At 41.8% G+C, this 13,793-nt stretch overlaps 1 protein-coding gene and 1 long non-coding RNA gene across 3 annotated transcripts in view; one reads left to right on the forward strand and one right to left on the reverse strand.

Moving 5' to 3' along the window:
- LOC142503114 (galectin-3-like) overlaps positions 1–13,793 on the reverse strand; it is a 506,920-nt gene that overhangs the window by 311,465 nt on the left and 181,662 nt on the right. The gene's annotated exons all lie outside the window — the stretch shown is intronic.
- The window catches only part of LOC142503113 (uncharacterized), a 45,787-nt gene that overhangs the window by 23,772 nt on the left and 8,222 nt on the right, over positions 1–13,793 (forward strand). Inside the window, exon 3 of one of the 2 annotated variants that reach the window (XR_012803941.1) lies at positions 3,899–4,002. The exons of the other annotated variant lie outside the window; for it this stretch is intronic. This is a non-coding gene — a long non-coding RNA (uncharacterized LOC142503113). The remainder of the gene's footprint in view (positions 1–3,898; positions 4,003–13,793) is intronic. 2 annotated transcript variants of the gene reach the window in all.

The following is a 13,793-nucleotide window of genomic DNA, read 5'->3' on the forward strand; positions in this document are numbered from 1 at the left end:
AGAGAGAGAGTGTCTGAGAGAGAGAGTGTGTCTGAGAGAGAGAGTGTCTGAGAGAGTGTGTCTGAGAGTGAGAGAGAGTCTGAGAGAGAGAGAGAGAGAGCCTGAGAGAGAGAGAGTCTAAGAGAGAGAGAGTCTGAGAGAGAGTCTGAGAGAGAGAGAGAGAGAGAGAGTCTGAGAGAGAGAGTGAGAGAGAGTCAGAGAGAGAGAGAGTCAGAGAGAGAGAGAGAGTCTGAGAGAGAGAGTCTGAGAGTGAGAGAGAGTCTGAGAGTGAGAGAGAGTCTGAGAGAGAGAGAGAGAGAGAGAGAGAGTCTGAGAGTGAAAGAGAGAGAGTCATAGATGCCAAGTGTCAGGAAGAAAACATTAATTTTATCGTTGTTCTTGTTCTTTTTTTTTTATAGTGTACTTTTCGAAATAAACCTACGTTTCTATGAAAATTGAAGTTTTTGTTTTTTTGCGGCCCACCTAAACTTAAACCTTGTTTATTTGGCCCGGGTTAGTCTTTGAGTTTTACATGCTTGTCCTACACTATGCACACAGATCGCGTGTGCTTGTGCAGCAAGAGCTTGCACTCTCGCAAGCAAGCGGAGTGTATGAGCTTGGCCTAAGTGTCTACTTGCTTTTTTATTATTGTCAAATACAATTTTATACTTGTCCCCGGCGCGTTCTGTGTTCCTTTTTATGTCTTCAAAGATTGCCATCTGGAGCTTGGGGGACTCCCAAACATCAGCAGCAAGGCGTTTAAGTCATCCACATTGAACTACTTACACCTGGGACGCACGAGCGCGGCCTCATTTCTTCACATACTTTAAAACCCAATTATAAAAAACCACTGAAATTTTTGAAAAAAAAGTCCACGCTCTTCAAAAAAGATGACTTCCCGTCTAGAACATTTAGGGATCGGAAACAAAAAGAGAAAAGTGCATGACGGCTCTTAGGGTAGTATAGTTATATTTGGTAAGTATTGCACATACGAATAGCAAAGATAAAAGGCTCATCATCAATCTGTTGAAGGCCAACTACGGGGTATTAGAACAGCCCGGCAGGACTTCTGTGTCTCCACGATGAGGGTTCATTTGCAGATCCTTCCTGGGCACCTGCTTCTCAACCATATGATGTTAGTCTGTATACTGAGAGGGAGTATAAAACTCTGCAGGACAGTTTAAAAGTATAGAAGTCCTCCTGGTTGAGAATATCCTTAATGAGGACATTGATATTGTCTCTCTATATCGAATATTCCTTTGGGACTTTTCTATAGCTCCTCCTCCTTTTTGTTCTTTGGGTCTATTTTATATTGGAGTTTCGCTTTAAGGACCCTGTGAGTTGAAGTGGTACGTTTGGGCTCTTTCACTTCTATATTACACCTCCATTTTTTTTTAACTATTGGTAATTGGGTAATTGATGAGAGTATTGTTTCCCTTAGATATGCATATGAATATTTTTCTATGGAAGTTTGAGTTACTGAATTGATGATGCATTTTTGCATAAATTGTGTGTAACTATTTTGTAAATCCATCCTGCAGCAGTTTTGTTAAAAGATTAAAGATCTTTGATCATTCTTGATTTTTTTTTAATGATACTATGTTGTGGAGTGCACTGTCTGATGAAGTGGATGTTCTATTTCCATGAAACGCGTTGGAAGGTTTCATGCTGAGAAAGCTGAAGACACAAGGGCCAGAAAGGAAAAAACATGGAGCAGAACGCAGACATAACAAGAGAACAGAGTAGAGATGGAAAGGGGGCAGAGGATTGTAAAGTCTTGAAGGAGGGGACGATAATTGTAATAGTTATTGTGGAAATACAAATGTGCACATTTATATCACTGTTCTTCCATCATCAAATATACTCATAAAAATCTCCAATTTATTTATTTTTTGATGTGGGGGACCTCCGGTTGGAGCTGAACAAGATGGATGTGAGTTACTTCAGCTCAGCCGCTGGCAGGCACTATATAGCAACATAAGCACCCCCAACCCCCCCCCCCCCCCTCAATTTCATCAAAAAGTGGGTTCAGTGAACTCTCATCTCTCCTGCTAATCCGGCAGGCATGACAAAGGGGGGGGGGGAGAAGCAAACTGTGGCTTCAGAAGACTTTCAGGAAGAGGAAGAGCGTGGTCAGCCGACCAGAAAATGGTGCCGTGTCGCACGTGGCGTTGGAGTCCCATAATGGGAGCTTTAGCTTTGGTGTAACCCCATCACCTTAAAAGTAAGGCACAATATCTTAGCCTTTTGGTAGTAGAACTTTTGCTCCTTTCACTATGCAATTTCTAGCCTTACGTGGTTCAACAAATCCCCACCTGCAAAGCAACCAAAAGAGGTCCTGCTTGGAGAGGTGACTTTGCTACATCGATGGAAGCACCCACTAATGCAAGCCCCCCCATTTGGGTACCAACTACGATTTTTCCACAAAGGCGGCAATGCACTACTGGTGCCGGCCACCCGGTGCTGCCCACATCATAGGTACATTGTGGAGAATGTACCAAGATTACTATTAACGTTTCCATGTGTTCAAATTCACTTTGTTATTCAGGTTATTATCACTGTTTTTCTAGTTATCCCCATATCGTGTTATGTTTATTCTTGTTCTCAACACCCTTTCCATGCGCAAAGGCTGGTGTCAACATATTCACCAGGTCTTCTCACAATTTCCAGGTCCTCCGCTAAACAGAAGGAACACATTTCACTAGGTTGGCACACATTATGCTATAATACTTTTTACTGTCTAATTTGTCTGCTCTAAAAATCATATCTCACAATACAAGGGGCCTAAACAGTCCTCGAAAACGAAGATGGCACTAACAGACTACAAGTGCTTCAAGGTCAACATAGTCATCCTCCAGAAAACACATTTTAGCTCCAAATCAAAACCCCTCGACAAACAATACACTGAATACTATAGCCTTCGCCCAATCCAAATCCTGAGGCGTAGCAATCTTGCTTCACAATAACACACCCTTCAATTTAGACAAAATAGTATCAGATATGGAGGGCTGGTATCTGATCCTCGTAGGTATAATAGGTGGAGCACGTTCACCTTAGCAAACCTTTATGCTACCAACACAGACAGGGAAAGCTTTTTAAGGCATTTTTTTTAGTAAGCTAGGGGGTGCCAGCCAGGGAGGGTAGGGTAGTTCTGGGAGGAGACTTTAATACGACTCTCGATCCGAGCTTGAACAGTCAGATTGAGCGACGAGAGCTAAACAAAGTCAGGTGACTTCAGGGGACACCAGGCTACTCAAGGAAGTGTGCAAGCAGGCCAGAAGAATAGACACATGGAGGAGCGTACACATACAGGAGAGAGACTATACTTTCTTTTCAACTGTTCATGAGTCCTATTTGCGTATAGACTAGATACTGTATTTGTAGACATAGATATCATGAGTATACTCACAGACACACGGATATACCCCATAACATGGTCAGACCATGATATGACCACTATAGATTTAATGAACACAAGGCCACACAGCAGTCCTTTCTCATGGAGAATGAATGACTCCCTATTATATGTCCCAGAGATACTATCACAATGAACTCATACTTTACCATAAACAAAACCTTGATACACCATATAGCACAGTGTGGGAGGAACATACTGTAAGGCAGTGTTGAAAAGACCTCTAATAAACATAGCATGCCACAGGAAAAAGATCAGACTCCAGAACAACCTCTCCGATTTGTAAAAAAAAAAAAGCACAAGACAGGGAATAGCATTTCCATAGATCAAATAGAGCAGGGCTGTCAAACACGCGGCACATGCGACCCTGCGCTCTAACCAGGAGGGAGAGCTGGGACATCCATCCCGGCGCAGAGGGGTGGGCCCGGTTCTTGAAGTTGCATCCGACTGCCGGGCTTCCTCTCTTCCCCCCATCCTACTCATCCGGGCCTCCTTTCCCCCCAGCTGGTCCAGGCCTCCTCTGCCCCTAGATGCGAACCAGAAGTAGGGCCCGGCAGGAACTCGGGCCCAATGTCCGCGACTGCGCGGCACCGTGGGCTCTCCCCAAGGTAAGGTTGTGTTGCGTTTGTGGGGGAGGGTGGTCTTGTTTGGGTATTGTGGGGGTGGTGAGATTTGTGGGGGATTGTGGTTTTGTGTGGGTATTGTGGGGGAGGGTGGTTTTGTGGGGGAAGGTGGTTTTGTGTGGGTATAGGGTGGTGGTTTTGTGGGGTAGGGTCGTTTTGTGTGGGAATTGGGGGGGTGCGGGTATTGTGGGGGAGGATAGTTTTGCGTGGGTATTGTGGGGGTGGGGGTATTGCATGGGTATTGTGGGGAGTGGGGTTTGTGTGTGTATTGGGGGAAGGTTTTTTTGTGTGTGTGTATTGTGTAGGGGGGGTTTGTGTGTGTGTATTGTGGAGAGGGTATTGTGTGTGTGTGTATTGTGGTGAGGGGTGTATTGTGAGAGTGGGGGAGTGAGGGAGAGACAGAGAGAGGGGGGAGAGAAAGAGGGTGGGAGAAAGAGGGGGGAGAGAGAGTGAGAGTGGGAGACTATGATAGAAGGAGAGAGAGTGAAAGGGGGAAACTATTAGAGAGAGTAAAAGGGGGAGCGAGAGTGAGAGTGAGAAAGAGGGGAGAGAGGGCGATGTACCACGCCAACTACCCACAACTAATTAAAACCTTAATAAAGGAGCTAGACTCGTGGGACAAATATTGCATCTCATGGCTGGGCAGAGTGTGTTCGGTAAAGATGAACCTTCTGGCTAGGATCATGTACCTTTTAGGGTCCTTCCCATACCAATTATATACAGGGATATCAGCGCCCTATTGGTTGCTATTTCTAAATTCATATAGAACCATAAGAGGCACAGGAAACACCATGCGATTGATGTCCTGGGACCTTGGGGAGTTGGCTCTCCCGGATTTATGGACCTACAATATTACTTCACCCTCCAATACTGCCATCTAACAATGTGGCAGTCCCCTTGTAACACAAGAGTTTGGGTTGATATCAAAAGAGACCTGATGTCTTCCCAGGACCTCTGCTCCCTACTATGGCTATCAGGGGATTACAGAGACCCATCCCTTCAGTCCTTTCCGACCACTCCTTACATCTTTGAGACCAGTACAAAATCAAACTCAACATCCCAGAACTCATTAAAGGTCCCGTTGCTACAGAACCCAGACTTCCCGTCTGGCACACAACACGGGGCATTCAAGGCTGATGGACATGATCTCCTGGGGCAAACTAATTCCTTTTGAAACTCTCAAGGAGAGAAGACAATTGTCAGAGCAGGAAAGGTTCCGATATATGCAGCTAGCCCACTTTATGTAAGGATTCTGCCTGATCTGTGCTGAGTTTGCTGCAGTTCGGGTGTTCCAGCTTGCCTCAGTTCGGCCATTTTGGTTATGGGCAGCTTGCTACTTAAGGCTGCAGTTCCCAGTGGGATTCGCCGAGCAAAATTCTAAGTTTTGCAGCTCCTGTCAGTCTTCACTGTCACCCCTTTCCCTGTTGCTTGTTTGGATTCCTTTGTTGCTGACCATGGACCGTGACCCCGACCTCGCTGCTTTCTGCCTGCCCTGACCATTTGCCTGTCCCCTGGACTCTGGACCTCTGCCTGCTTGCCGACTATGGATACTCTAACAGGACTCTGTCCGTGAGCTCTGGATGTTTTTTCTGCATCCTTACCAAAACGCGGGTTCATGCTGCAATGGGAAAGAGATTGTGGCGCATCACTTGAAATGTATGACTGGCTACGAGGTTGCAGTCAAGCTCCGTATGTGTCACCACGAAAGAAAATGCATGTAAAATCCTGCATGGGTGGTATTTAACTCTGGTGAGGCTTGTACCCAGAGTGCTTCAGGGCTTGTGGACATTTGGGCATACTTAAATATGTATGGTAGTACCGCCCTAGGGTGACAGGGATGTAGTCCAGCATATTTGAGCTGATTACAGCTATCCTAGGAACCATGGTGCGTCCAGATCCATGGATGGCCCATCTCAACAAGCCGATTCACAAGCTCCCCAACAGAGCATGTAAACTGGTGAAACACATCGTCATGGTGGCTCGCTGCTGTGTGGCGGCACAGTGGAGGCAACTAGAAGCCCCACATATAGACAAAATAAAAATACAACGTGGCACATAACGACAATGGAGAAGCTTACACGCTTCCTATCATAGGGGGGCTCAACTTCAGTCCTCAAGCCTCCCCAACAGGTCAGGTTTTCAGGATATTACTGCTTCAGCACAGGTGGCTCAATCAGTCTCTGCTTTAGCACAGGTGACTCAATCGGTCCCGGCTTAAGCACAGGTGGCTCAGTCAGGCTCAGCCTTTGACTGAGCCTCTGATTTAGCCACCTGTGCTGAAGCCTGGATATTCTGAAAACCTAATCTGTTGGGAGGGGGGGGGGGGAGCTTGAGGACTGGATTTGAGCTTCCCTGTCCTATCGGATAGTTGCTTCATGAGAATTTGGGACCCCTGGATCTAATTTTTCATTGACCACCCCAATGGAGAGGGACATGGCCTTAGTTTAGGGCATTTATAATTGGGCCCCCAGAATGGAACTATGATCCACAAGCATAGAACGGTAACACCACCATTCAGATATCTAGCACGTTGCATAAACCTGATTCCAATATCCCACCTCGAACATTGGAGACCATGACAAATTAAGTGTATATGTGTATGACCGTTATGCCTGTTGCATCCCTATGTATCCCCTACCCAAGTTTCCCTTTCCCCAAGATATAATGAGTGACACAACTGTGAACACCCAAAGAGGTACCATCTTAGCCGCAGTCTACCAATGTAAGTATGCACAAAGGGGCTACACTCCCATACCACCCCCTCCCCCCTTTTTTTTGTTAACCTCCCTACCTTACATTATGGTAAACTGTATTTAACAGTATCCGTTTATGTCATAATCTCCATTTTGCTTCCTCTTGATTTTTGTACCCCAGTTGGAAAATTCTTTTGTACTGTACAAATAAAAAGTGTTTAAATATATATATATATATATATATATATATATATATATATATATATATATATATATATATATATATATATATAGCAACTGTAAATATTACTGTATGTTCATTTGCATGTCTTAGACAGGTCTGCAACCCTGTCTTTCACCATTATTGCCCAGCACACAGCGCTTCCACTGTAGCAAGGGATTCTGGGAAATGACATGCAAATGAGCACACAGTGCCACCTTTTGTCTCAAGCTCGTATTACACAAGCAAATCCTTAAGACAATGCATACTGCTTTAAACACAGCTTTTAGACAGAGGCTGGGATGAGATGCAAAGCCAGTAAACCCACTCACAGACATGTCTCAATACCCTTCAAGGTTGAAACATGTCTGAGTGGGGCATTTAAAGAACTGGTCAATTTTCTAAGAACTTCATTATAACTCCGCTTGGGAATCAATCTAATATTTTGTTAACATATAAGCCCTTGGTTATCCCGAACAATTTAATGAGAATGTAGTGGATTTTTCACCAGATTAACAGACAAAGTGCGCTCGAAATAATTTTCAGCAGTTGTGAATTTAATTAAACATTTACACAGATTATTACTTAATTTTTTTTTTCATTTGCAAAGAGTTATAGTATTTTGATTATTCATTCATTTTAATGAACTCAATGTGGTCGTTTCCAGTTTGGCCTTGTAGCGCTTGGCAAAAAGCCCTGCTTTAAATGTGAGCCTTTCTGTATCCAGAACTGGCTCCTATTTCTTGGCAGCAGTCTCCCTCTCACTGGAAGGTTTGAAGAAGGAGAAGGAAAAAAAAATACCATTACATTTGAAAGGCTGCCAAAAAGCATCAACGTGCTGTTAAGCTGCCATCTATTGTGCAACGCAATCCTCTTAAGATTTCATATTTCTAAAATTGCAGTGCACCTGTTTGCAAGAAAAACTACCTTGTCAGATGGTGACATGTTTTGTTCAATCCTTTATGTTTTATTTATTAGCGCCACAATGTGCCTTTTTTTTCCTCCCTTCTTCTTCTTCTTCTTCAGGCTTTGCAATCTGACATATTAAATGACACTTCCTTCTAGAGTTTCCTTTCAGAATTACACAATGTATTTATCTAGTATCTTTAGTGTGAAACAGCTAGCTGGTTTCGAAATGTGCCAGTGTCGCAGCGGTGGTTCGGTTACACGAGAGGACATCGGCTTATGTGAAATACCGGGCAAAAAAAAACCCACCACAGTGTCAAATTGGTTCTTTACAACGACACACAATGATGCAGGATTTTTTTAATTTTTTTTTAGTGCTTTTATCATGGCGAAAACAAAATTGCTAATCATTATATGACTGGAATGATCTACAGTAGAAATATGACTTGAAGGCTAGGGGAAACGGCCACCATCTTTGATATCCACGGATAATTCTCACATCAGAAAGAGCCATAGAGCAGCAGTGCTACCTCCTTACGAGGTTGTGTAATCAAAATGTAGGCCATTAAATTATACACACAATAATGTTATGTCACGAAAAAAACGGGGTATACTAAACACACAAAAAATTAACAATAACATGATATTTTCAAGCAAGTGTTGTAAAGTGTCATTCTATGCATGATCTAGATTTGCAAATATCTCAATACTGTTATTCTAATAAACAAGAAGCTAGAATGTCCAGAAGACGTCTGTACCTGTGCCTCTAGTAACTCTACTTATTTGGGTTCATTAACTGTCAACATGGTGCAAAATTACTGTCCAGATTGCACCATGCTGTCCTCATACTGTAAAGTCTTACAGTGTGGAGATTACTGATTAGGTGCAAGTCTAGGTAAAGGAATATTGTTAAACCTAATCAGTAAAAGGAAAAAGAGAAACCATCGAACTAAAAACACGTCTACATGAATGTATTTATTATCATAGCAGAAGGAGTGGCTCGGTGAGTAAAAGCAATGTATCTGAAAACAATGATACTGACTCGAAAGCAGCCTCGTTCAGTCCCAGGGTTAGTGTCTTCTGTCACTTTATCTTCCTGTGCCTCAGGCACCAACATTATATTATAGCTTGTAAACATTCTTTATACAGTGTTGCATACACTGTCAGTGTTATATAAGGGGGAAATAATATTATATTATATAATATATATAAGATATGTTTACAACATATCAAGTATGAATGGACATACAGTACAATTATACTATAATGTCCACCAATATTTCTTAAAAGTGTTACTATAAAGTACAGCCATCAAAATAATGAATGATTGAATGTCTTTTTCATTAGCCATAATGGAAAAGTTCATGTCTATAGTGTGTAACAAACTTTACCACATGTCTCTTGGGGAACTTTGGAGTGATTCTACTTTTTTTGTTTTTATGTTGCATTCATCTTTAGCCATTCTAATTAGACACAGCTTGTTACATATTGACACAATTAACCAGGCCAAAAAAAATCCCCCCCAGCCCCTATGAATTATGATGGATTAGCTCATAATACGTATTGACCAATAGTTAGTGGGTCCTGCTTTAGGAGAAGGCAAAAGGGCAGCTGTCACAAGCCTTGAAAGTAGGGGCCTTAGTCAGTTACATTCAATCATATCCCGTTGAGTATTGGCATATCCAACACAAATACAGCAACAAAGTGGGGGCCTCAATGATTCTGATGTCCAGGGCCTTTTAAAAGTTTAAAAGCGTCTCTTATGGTGAGTCACTTTATAAAGGAAGGTTCTGAAACAGCATGTGTCAAACGCTGTCAGATGATGCAATCACCAGCTCATGTTCACAAACTTGAAACTAAGTAAACCTCGTGATTTTTAAGCAGAGAGGGAAAAAAAAAAAGATTGAGCTAATTTAAAATGAAAATAAGTATGTCAACATTGGAACAATATATCCGAATGAAAAACATGACCTTTCAAAGTGGTAATATTTGAAACAATAATACACATGGGTAATGAATCCTGGAACAAATGTAATAAATTAACTACAGAGTTGCAAAGACTGCAATGGAAACTGGGGCATATTCCTGCCTTGTGTCGTTGAAGTACTACAAGGGAGAAAGCAGATTGGAAAGCAGTAGACAACCATATCTAGGGTTTTTTCTCTCGAATGTCCATAGATACAGCATTTAATTTCTTAAAAACTGTATGGCAACAAATTGGGCACTGTAAATTGCCATCTCTCCTGGTTACAGTATTTTACCCTTGAGACACATTCAGGGCATTGTTCGCTCGTGGTCTGGTCGGAAAACCTTGCACATTTTATTGTCACTTTTTTGAGGGAGGGAGGGGGCATTTGTGGCTCCGCTTATAAGAAGTTGTTGAAGGTTTAACATATCAAAGGGGTCATCAAATGATTAACAGGAGGCTAACAATAGTGGCTCCAGCATTTCTTCATCAGGGTTCTGCATAGGCAGTGACGTTTGCAGCCAGGGCACCTACAGAAACTAGAACTCAATGCGCATATTCATGTGCACGACAAACTTGTGGTTGTTTGATGAATACACACAGGCCTGTTGGCTGGTATTCTGGTGCCAGCCAACTGTTTGAGCAGGGGGTGGTCCCGTTACCTGACTGTGTGTGTGGGGGCATTCCTTCAGTTGGGAGGGGAGTCTGTTGGAGGGAAGTCTGGCCCCAATAGATCCTGGCTGAGCCCCCCATTCAGCAGAACTGCATACACGCAGTGTGCTCTCGGTGTGCTCTCATGCCCACGCTGTGAGTTTGAAGAAACTGGGGCACTGACCAGAGCACATGCCATTGGTGTCGAAAGACAAAGACCCAGTACCACAAAAGGGTGCGAAGGTTTAGCACACCTTAATCCCATTGGGATGTAAAGGCATGCTAAAATTTAGCACTGATTTGTAGATCTTGATTTAAGGGATTATTTACCAAGTACGATCCTGTTAGCAATTGTAAAAAAAAAAAAATCACTTGGATGGTCTTTAACAACTACAAATCCTTTATTAAAGGGGATAATACATATTATAAAGTATAACAAAACAAATGAGTCGTCCGAGAAAAAAAACTAAAATGTAATAAATTGAGATCAGTTGGCAAAAATCGATATAAACTTGTAAGCACCTCGGGGTAGCGACCTCTTTCCTTTTGTCTCAGTTTGTGTTAACATACCGTAAATTCACACTTTTTGTCAAACAATGTTGTTGTCCTCCCTCCCACATTGTACATCGCCGCTGAATATGTTGGCGCCATACAAATAAAAAATAATATTAATAATGCCTCTGCATCTCTGATCACCTGATTGCTGTCAACAGCACGAAACACAAGGTGGCAACATTGTACCCTATTTCTCCTGTGTACAGGGAAGACTACTTTGGGGCTGATATTTTTTTTTTACAAGTTTGGATTGGAATCACAATAAGTCTACAGTATCTGTAATGGGCCTAGAGCAGGGGTGGCCAACTCCAGTCCTATAGGGCCAACAGGTATTATGGATATCCCTGACTGTGCCACCTGTGCTGAAGCAGGTATAACCTTAAAACATGTGGTTGGCCCTTGAGGACTGGAGTTGGCCACACCTGGTCTAGAGCCTATTTCATCCAACCTGCTCAGCAACCTATTTATACACAGGGCTGGTTTGCATAATGTTGTAAAAAAAAAACAAAAAAACATTTCGATAGCAAGAAGTTATTTGAGACATTTCTAATGTTTTATCAGACCACTTTTATTTCAACATATATTATATCATATCTGTGTATCACAAGTGTATTTCATACCTATGACACGTATACCTATCACACATGTATAACACATAATCCTTAAAGATGTGTTGAGTGAGTGTTCCCTCTTGCAATTTTGAGATGTGCAATTTAGTGTGTTTCTTTCTATCGTGAATTAAAGCTGCAGACCAAGCAATATCCTACATGTGGTTAAAAAAACAACAACAAATAAACAGTTCTGTACTATGAGAAAATACTTGTAGCATTTTTTTTTAAACAACTGTGAATGAAAATTTTAAGGTATTATAATGCAACAAGCATTTTTTTGTTTCTATAGCAACCATTTACAAAGTCACATCCCCTTCCTCTTCTGAAACAGGCTCTGGTACACCCCTTTTTGAGCCCAACCCTCTCTCTAGCAGTGCACCAATTGTATCTAGTGACTGCGTGGTCACATGATCTTCCCCACAGAACTTAGCATCTTTGGTCCTCTTCTGCTGCACTGAGCCATTTAGTGAACTCCAGAGCCGAATCTTCGCCGATCGATCACAGGAGAACTGATTGATCGGCAACTTAGCTAATTACTTATCATCGTGTGGATTATGTTGATGCACATATTAAAGGGAAAACATTTTTTTTTTCTAAACCCGGCAGCTTGGACTGCGGCTTTAAGTACAAATAGCCGTGTTAGTCCAGTTGCGATAGTCCAGAGCAAATGAGTACTTTAGTATTAGTTGAGACCTTTATTTTTTGGACTAACAATTGACATTATAAGACAAGCTGAAGGCTTTTGTTAGCCCAAATAAAAAAGGTATCACCCACTACTGTACTGAAGTACTCATTTCTTTCTATCCATACTTCAATTTTTCTTTTTTAGCACTTTGTATGAACAAACTGATGCCTAATATAAGACATCTGTTGTTTTTTTTAAATTACACTTCATGTCAAGACACCAACTTCCTTTACATATTAGTATTTACATAAATAACTCTCCCACCTACAGATATTATTCTATTATAACAGGAATTTCACAAAAATTAAATACATTCTTCACAGTAATGTATATAATACATTATGATGTTAGTCAATAGGAGTTTATTAAAGCTGCAGTTCAAGCTAACGTTTAAAAATATATATGTATTTTTTCCCCACATTCAATATGTGCATCAATACAATTTGCACGCTGAAAAGTGATTAGCTAAGCTGCAGATCGATCCGTTCTCCTGTGATCGATCGCTTGTTCAGGGTTATTTAACTGAGTTCTTGCACAGCATTGTGGGCAATGTCGTTTCTGGAATATGATTGACTGGGCAGTTACTAGATACATTTGGTTCACTGCTAGAGAGAGGACGGGGCTCAAGATCCAGAGCCTATCAGAAGGGGAAGGGGGCTGTCACTTTGGGAATGCTTCCTACATTAGAAACATTAAAAATGTATTTAAAACAATCTTTTTTAAATGCTACAAGTATTTTCTCATAGTACAGAACAGATGTATTAAAAAAACACACACATGTAGGATATTGCTTGGTCTGCAACTTTAAGAGGTGGTAGTGTTGATCGGGCTTTATTGCATGGCAAAGCCCATTTATTTTCAGGCATAACCCCCAATGTCTTGTAGGCCCTTTTTAAGATGCTTTTCTTTGCATACTCCTCTAGTTTTGCCCCGACTGCTCTAGCCTATGCTTATATATTTTATATTTCGCGCAATAAGAAAACTTACTATAATTATTTATTTATAAAATGTTTTACCAGGAAGTAATACATTGAGAGTTACCTCTCGTTTGCAAGTATGTCCTGGGCACAGAGTTATAACAATACATGGTTACATTAAATGAACAGAGGTTATACAGTCAATTCACAGACATTTAATGGACAGATAGAGTTGGAAAATTGGGTACAAGGGATAAAAGAGCTGGTGAGTTTCAGACTGAAATAGAGAAGGTTTAACATCAGCAAAAATCGCGAACGGCAGCAAACGGCCCACACCCTTTAGCTGCCAGATGTACACTGTACAGTGTTCAGATTGAATGCAGCTGTGGATTCAAAGTTCTTTGTCCCCCTGGCTCATTAACATTCCAGTGGGTGACGAAGTTCCACATAGTATAAGCAAACGCACGTGTTAACCCTTAGCACGCTTGTTCTGTCACGTACGGCACACCTGTGAGCACGTGACCTGCATCCGGAACAAGGGTTAATACTCCGCTCGCAAGCGGTCCCACTTT

The sequence above is a fragment of the Ascaphus truei genome, chromosome 9 (genome assembly GCF_040206685.1).
Source record: "Ascaphus truei isolate aAscTru1 chromosome 9, aAscTru1.hap1, whole genome shotgun sequence".
Taxonomy (NCBI): Eukaryota; Metazoa; Chordata; class Amphibia; order Anura; family Ascaphidae; genus Ascaphus; species Ascaphus truei.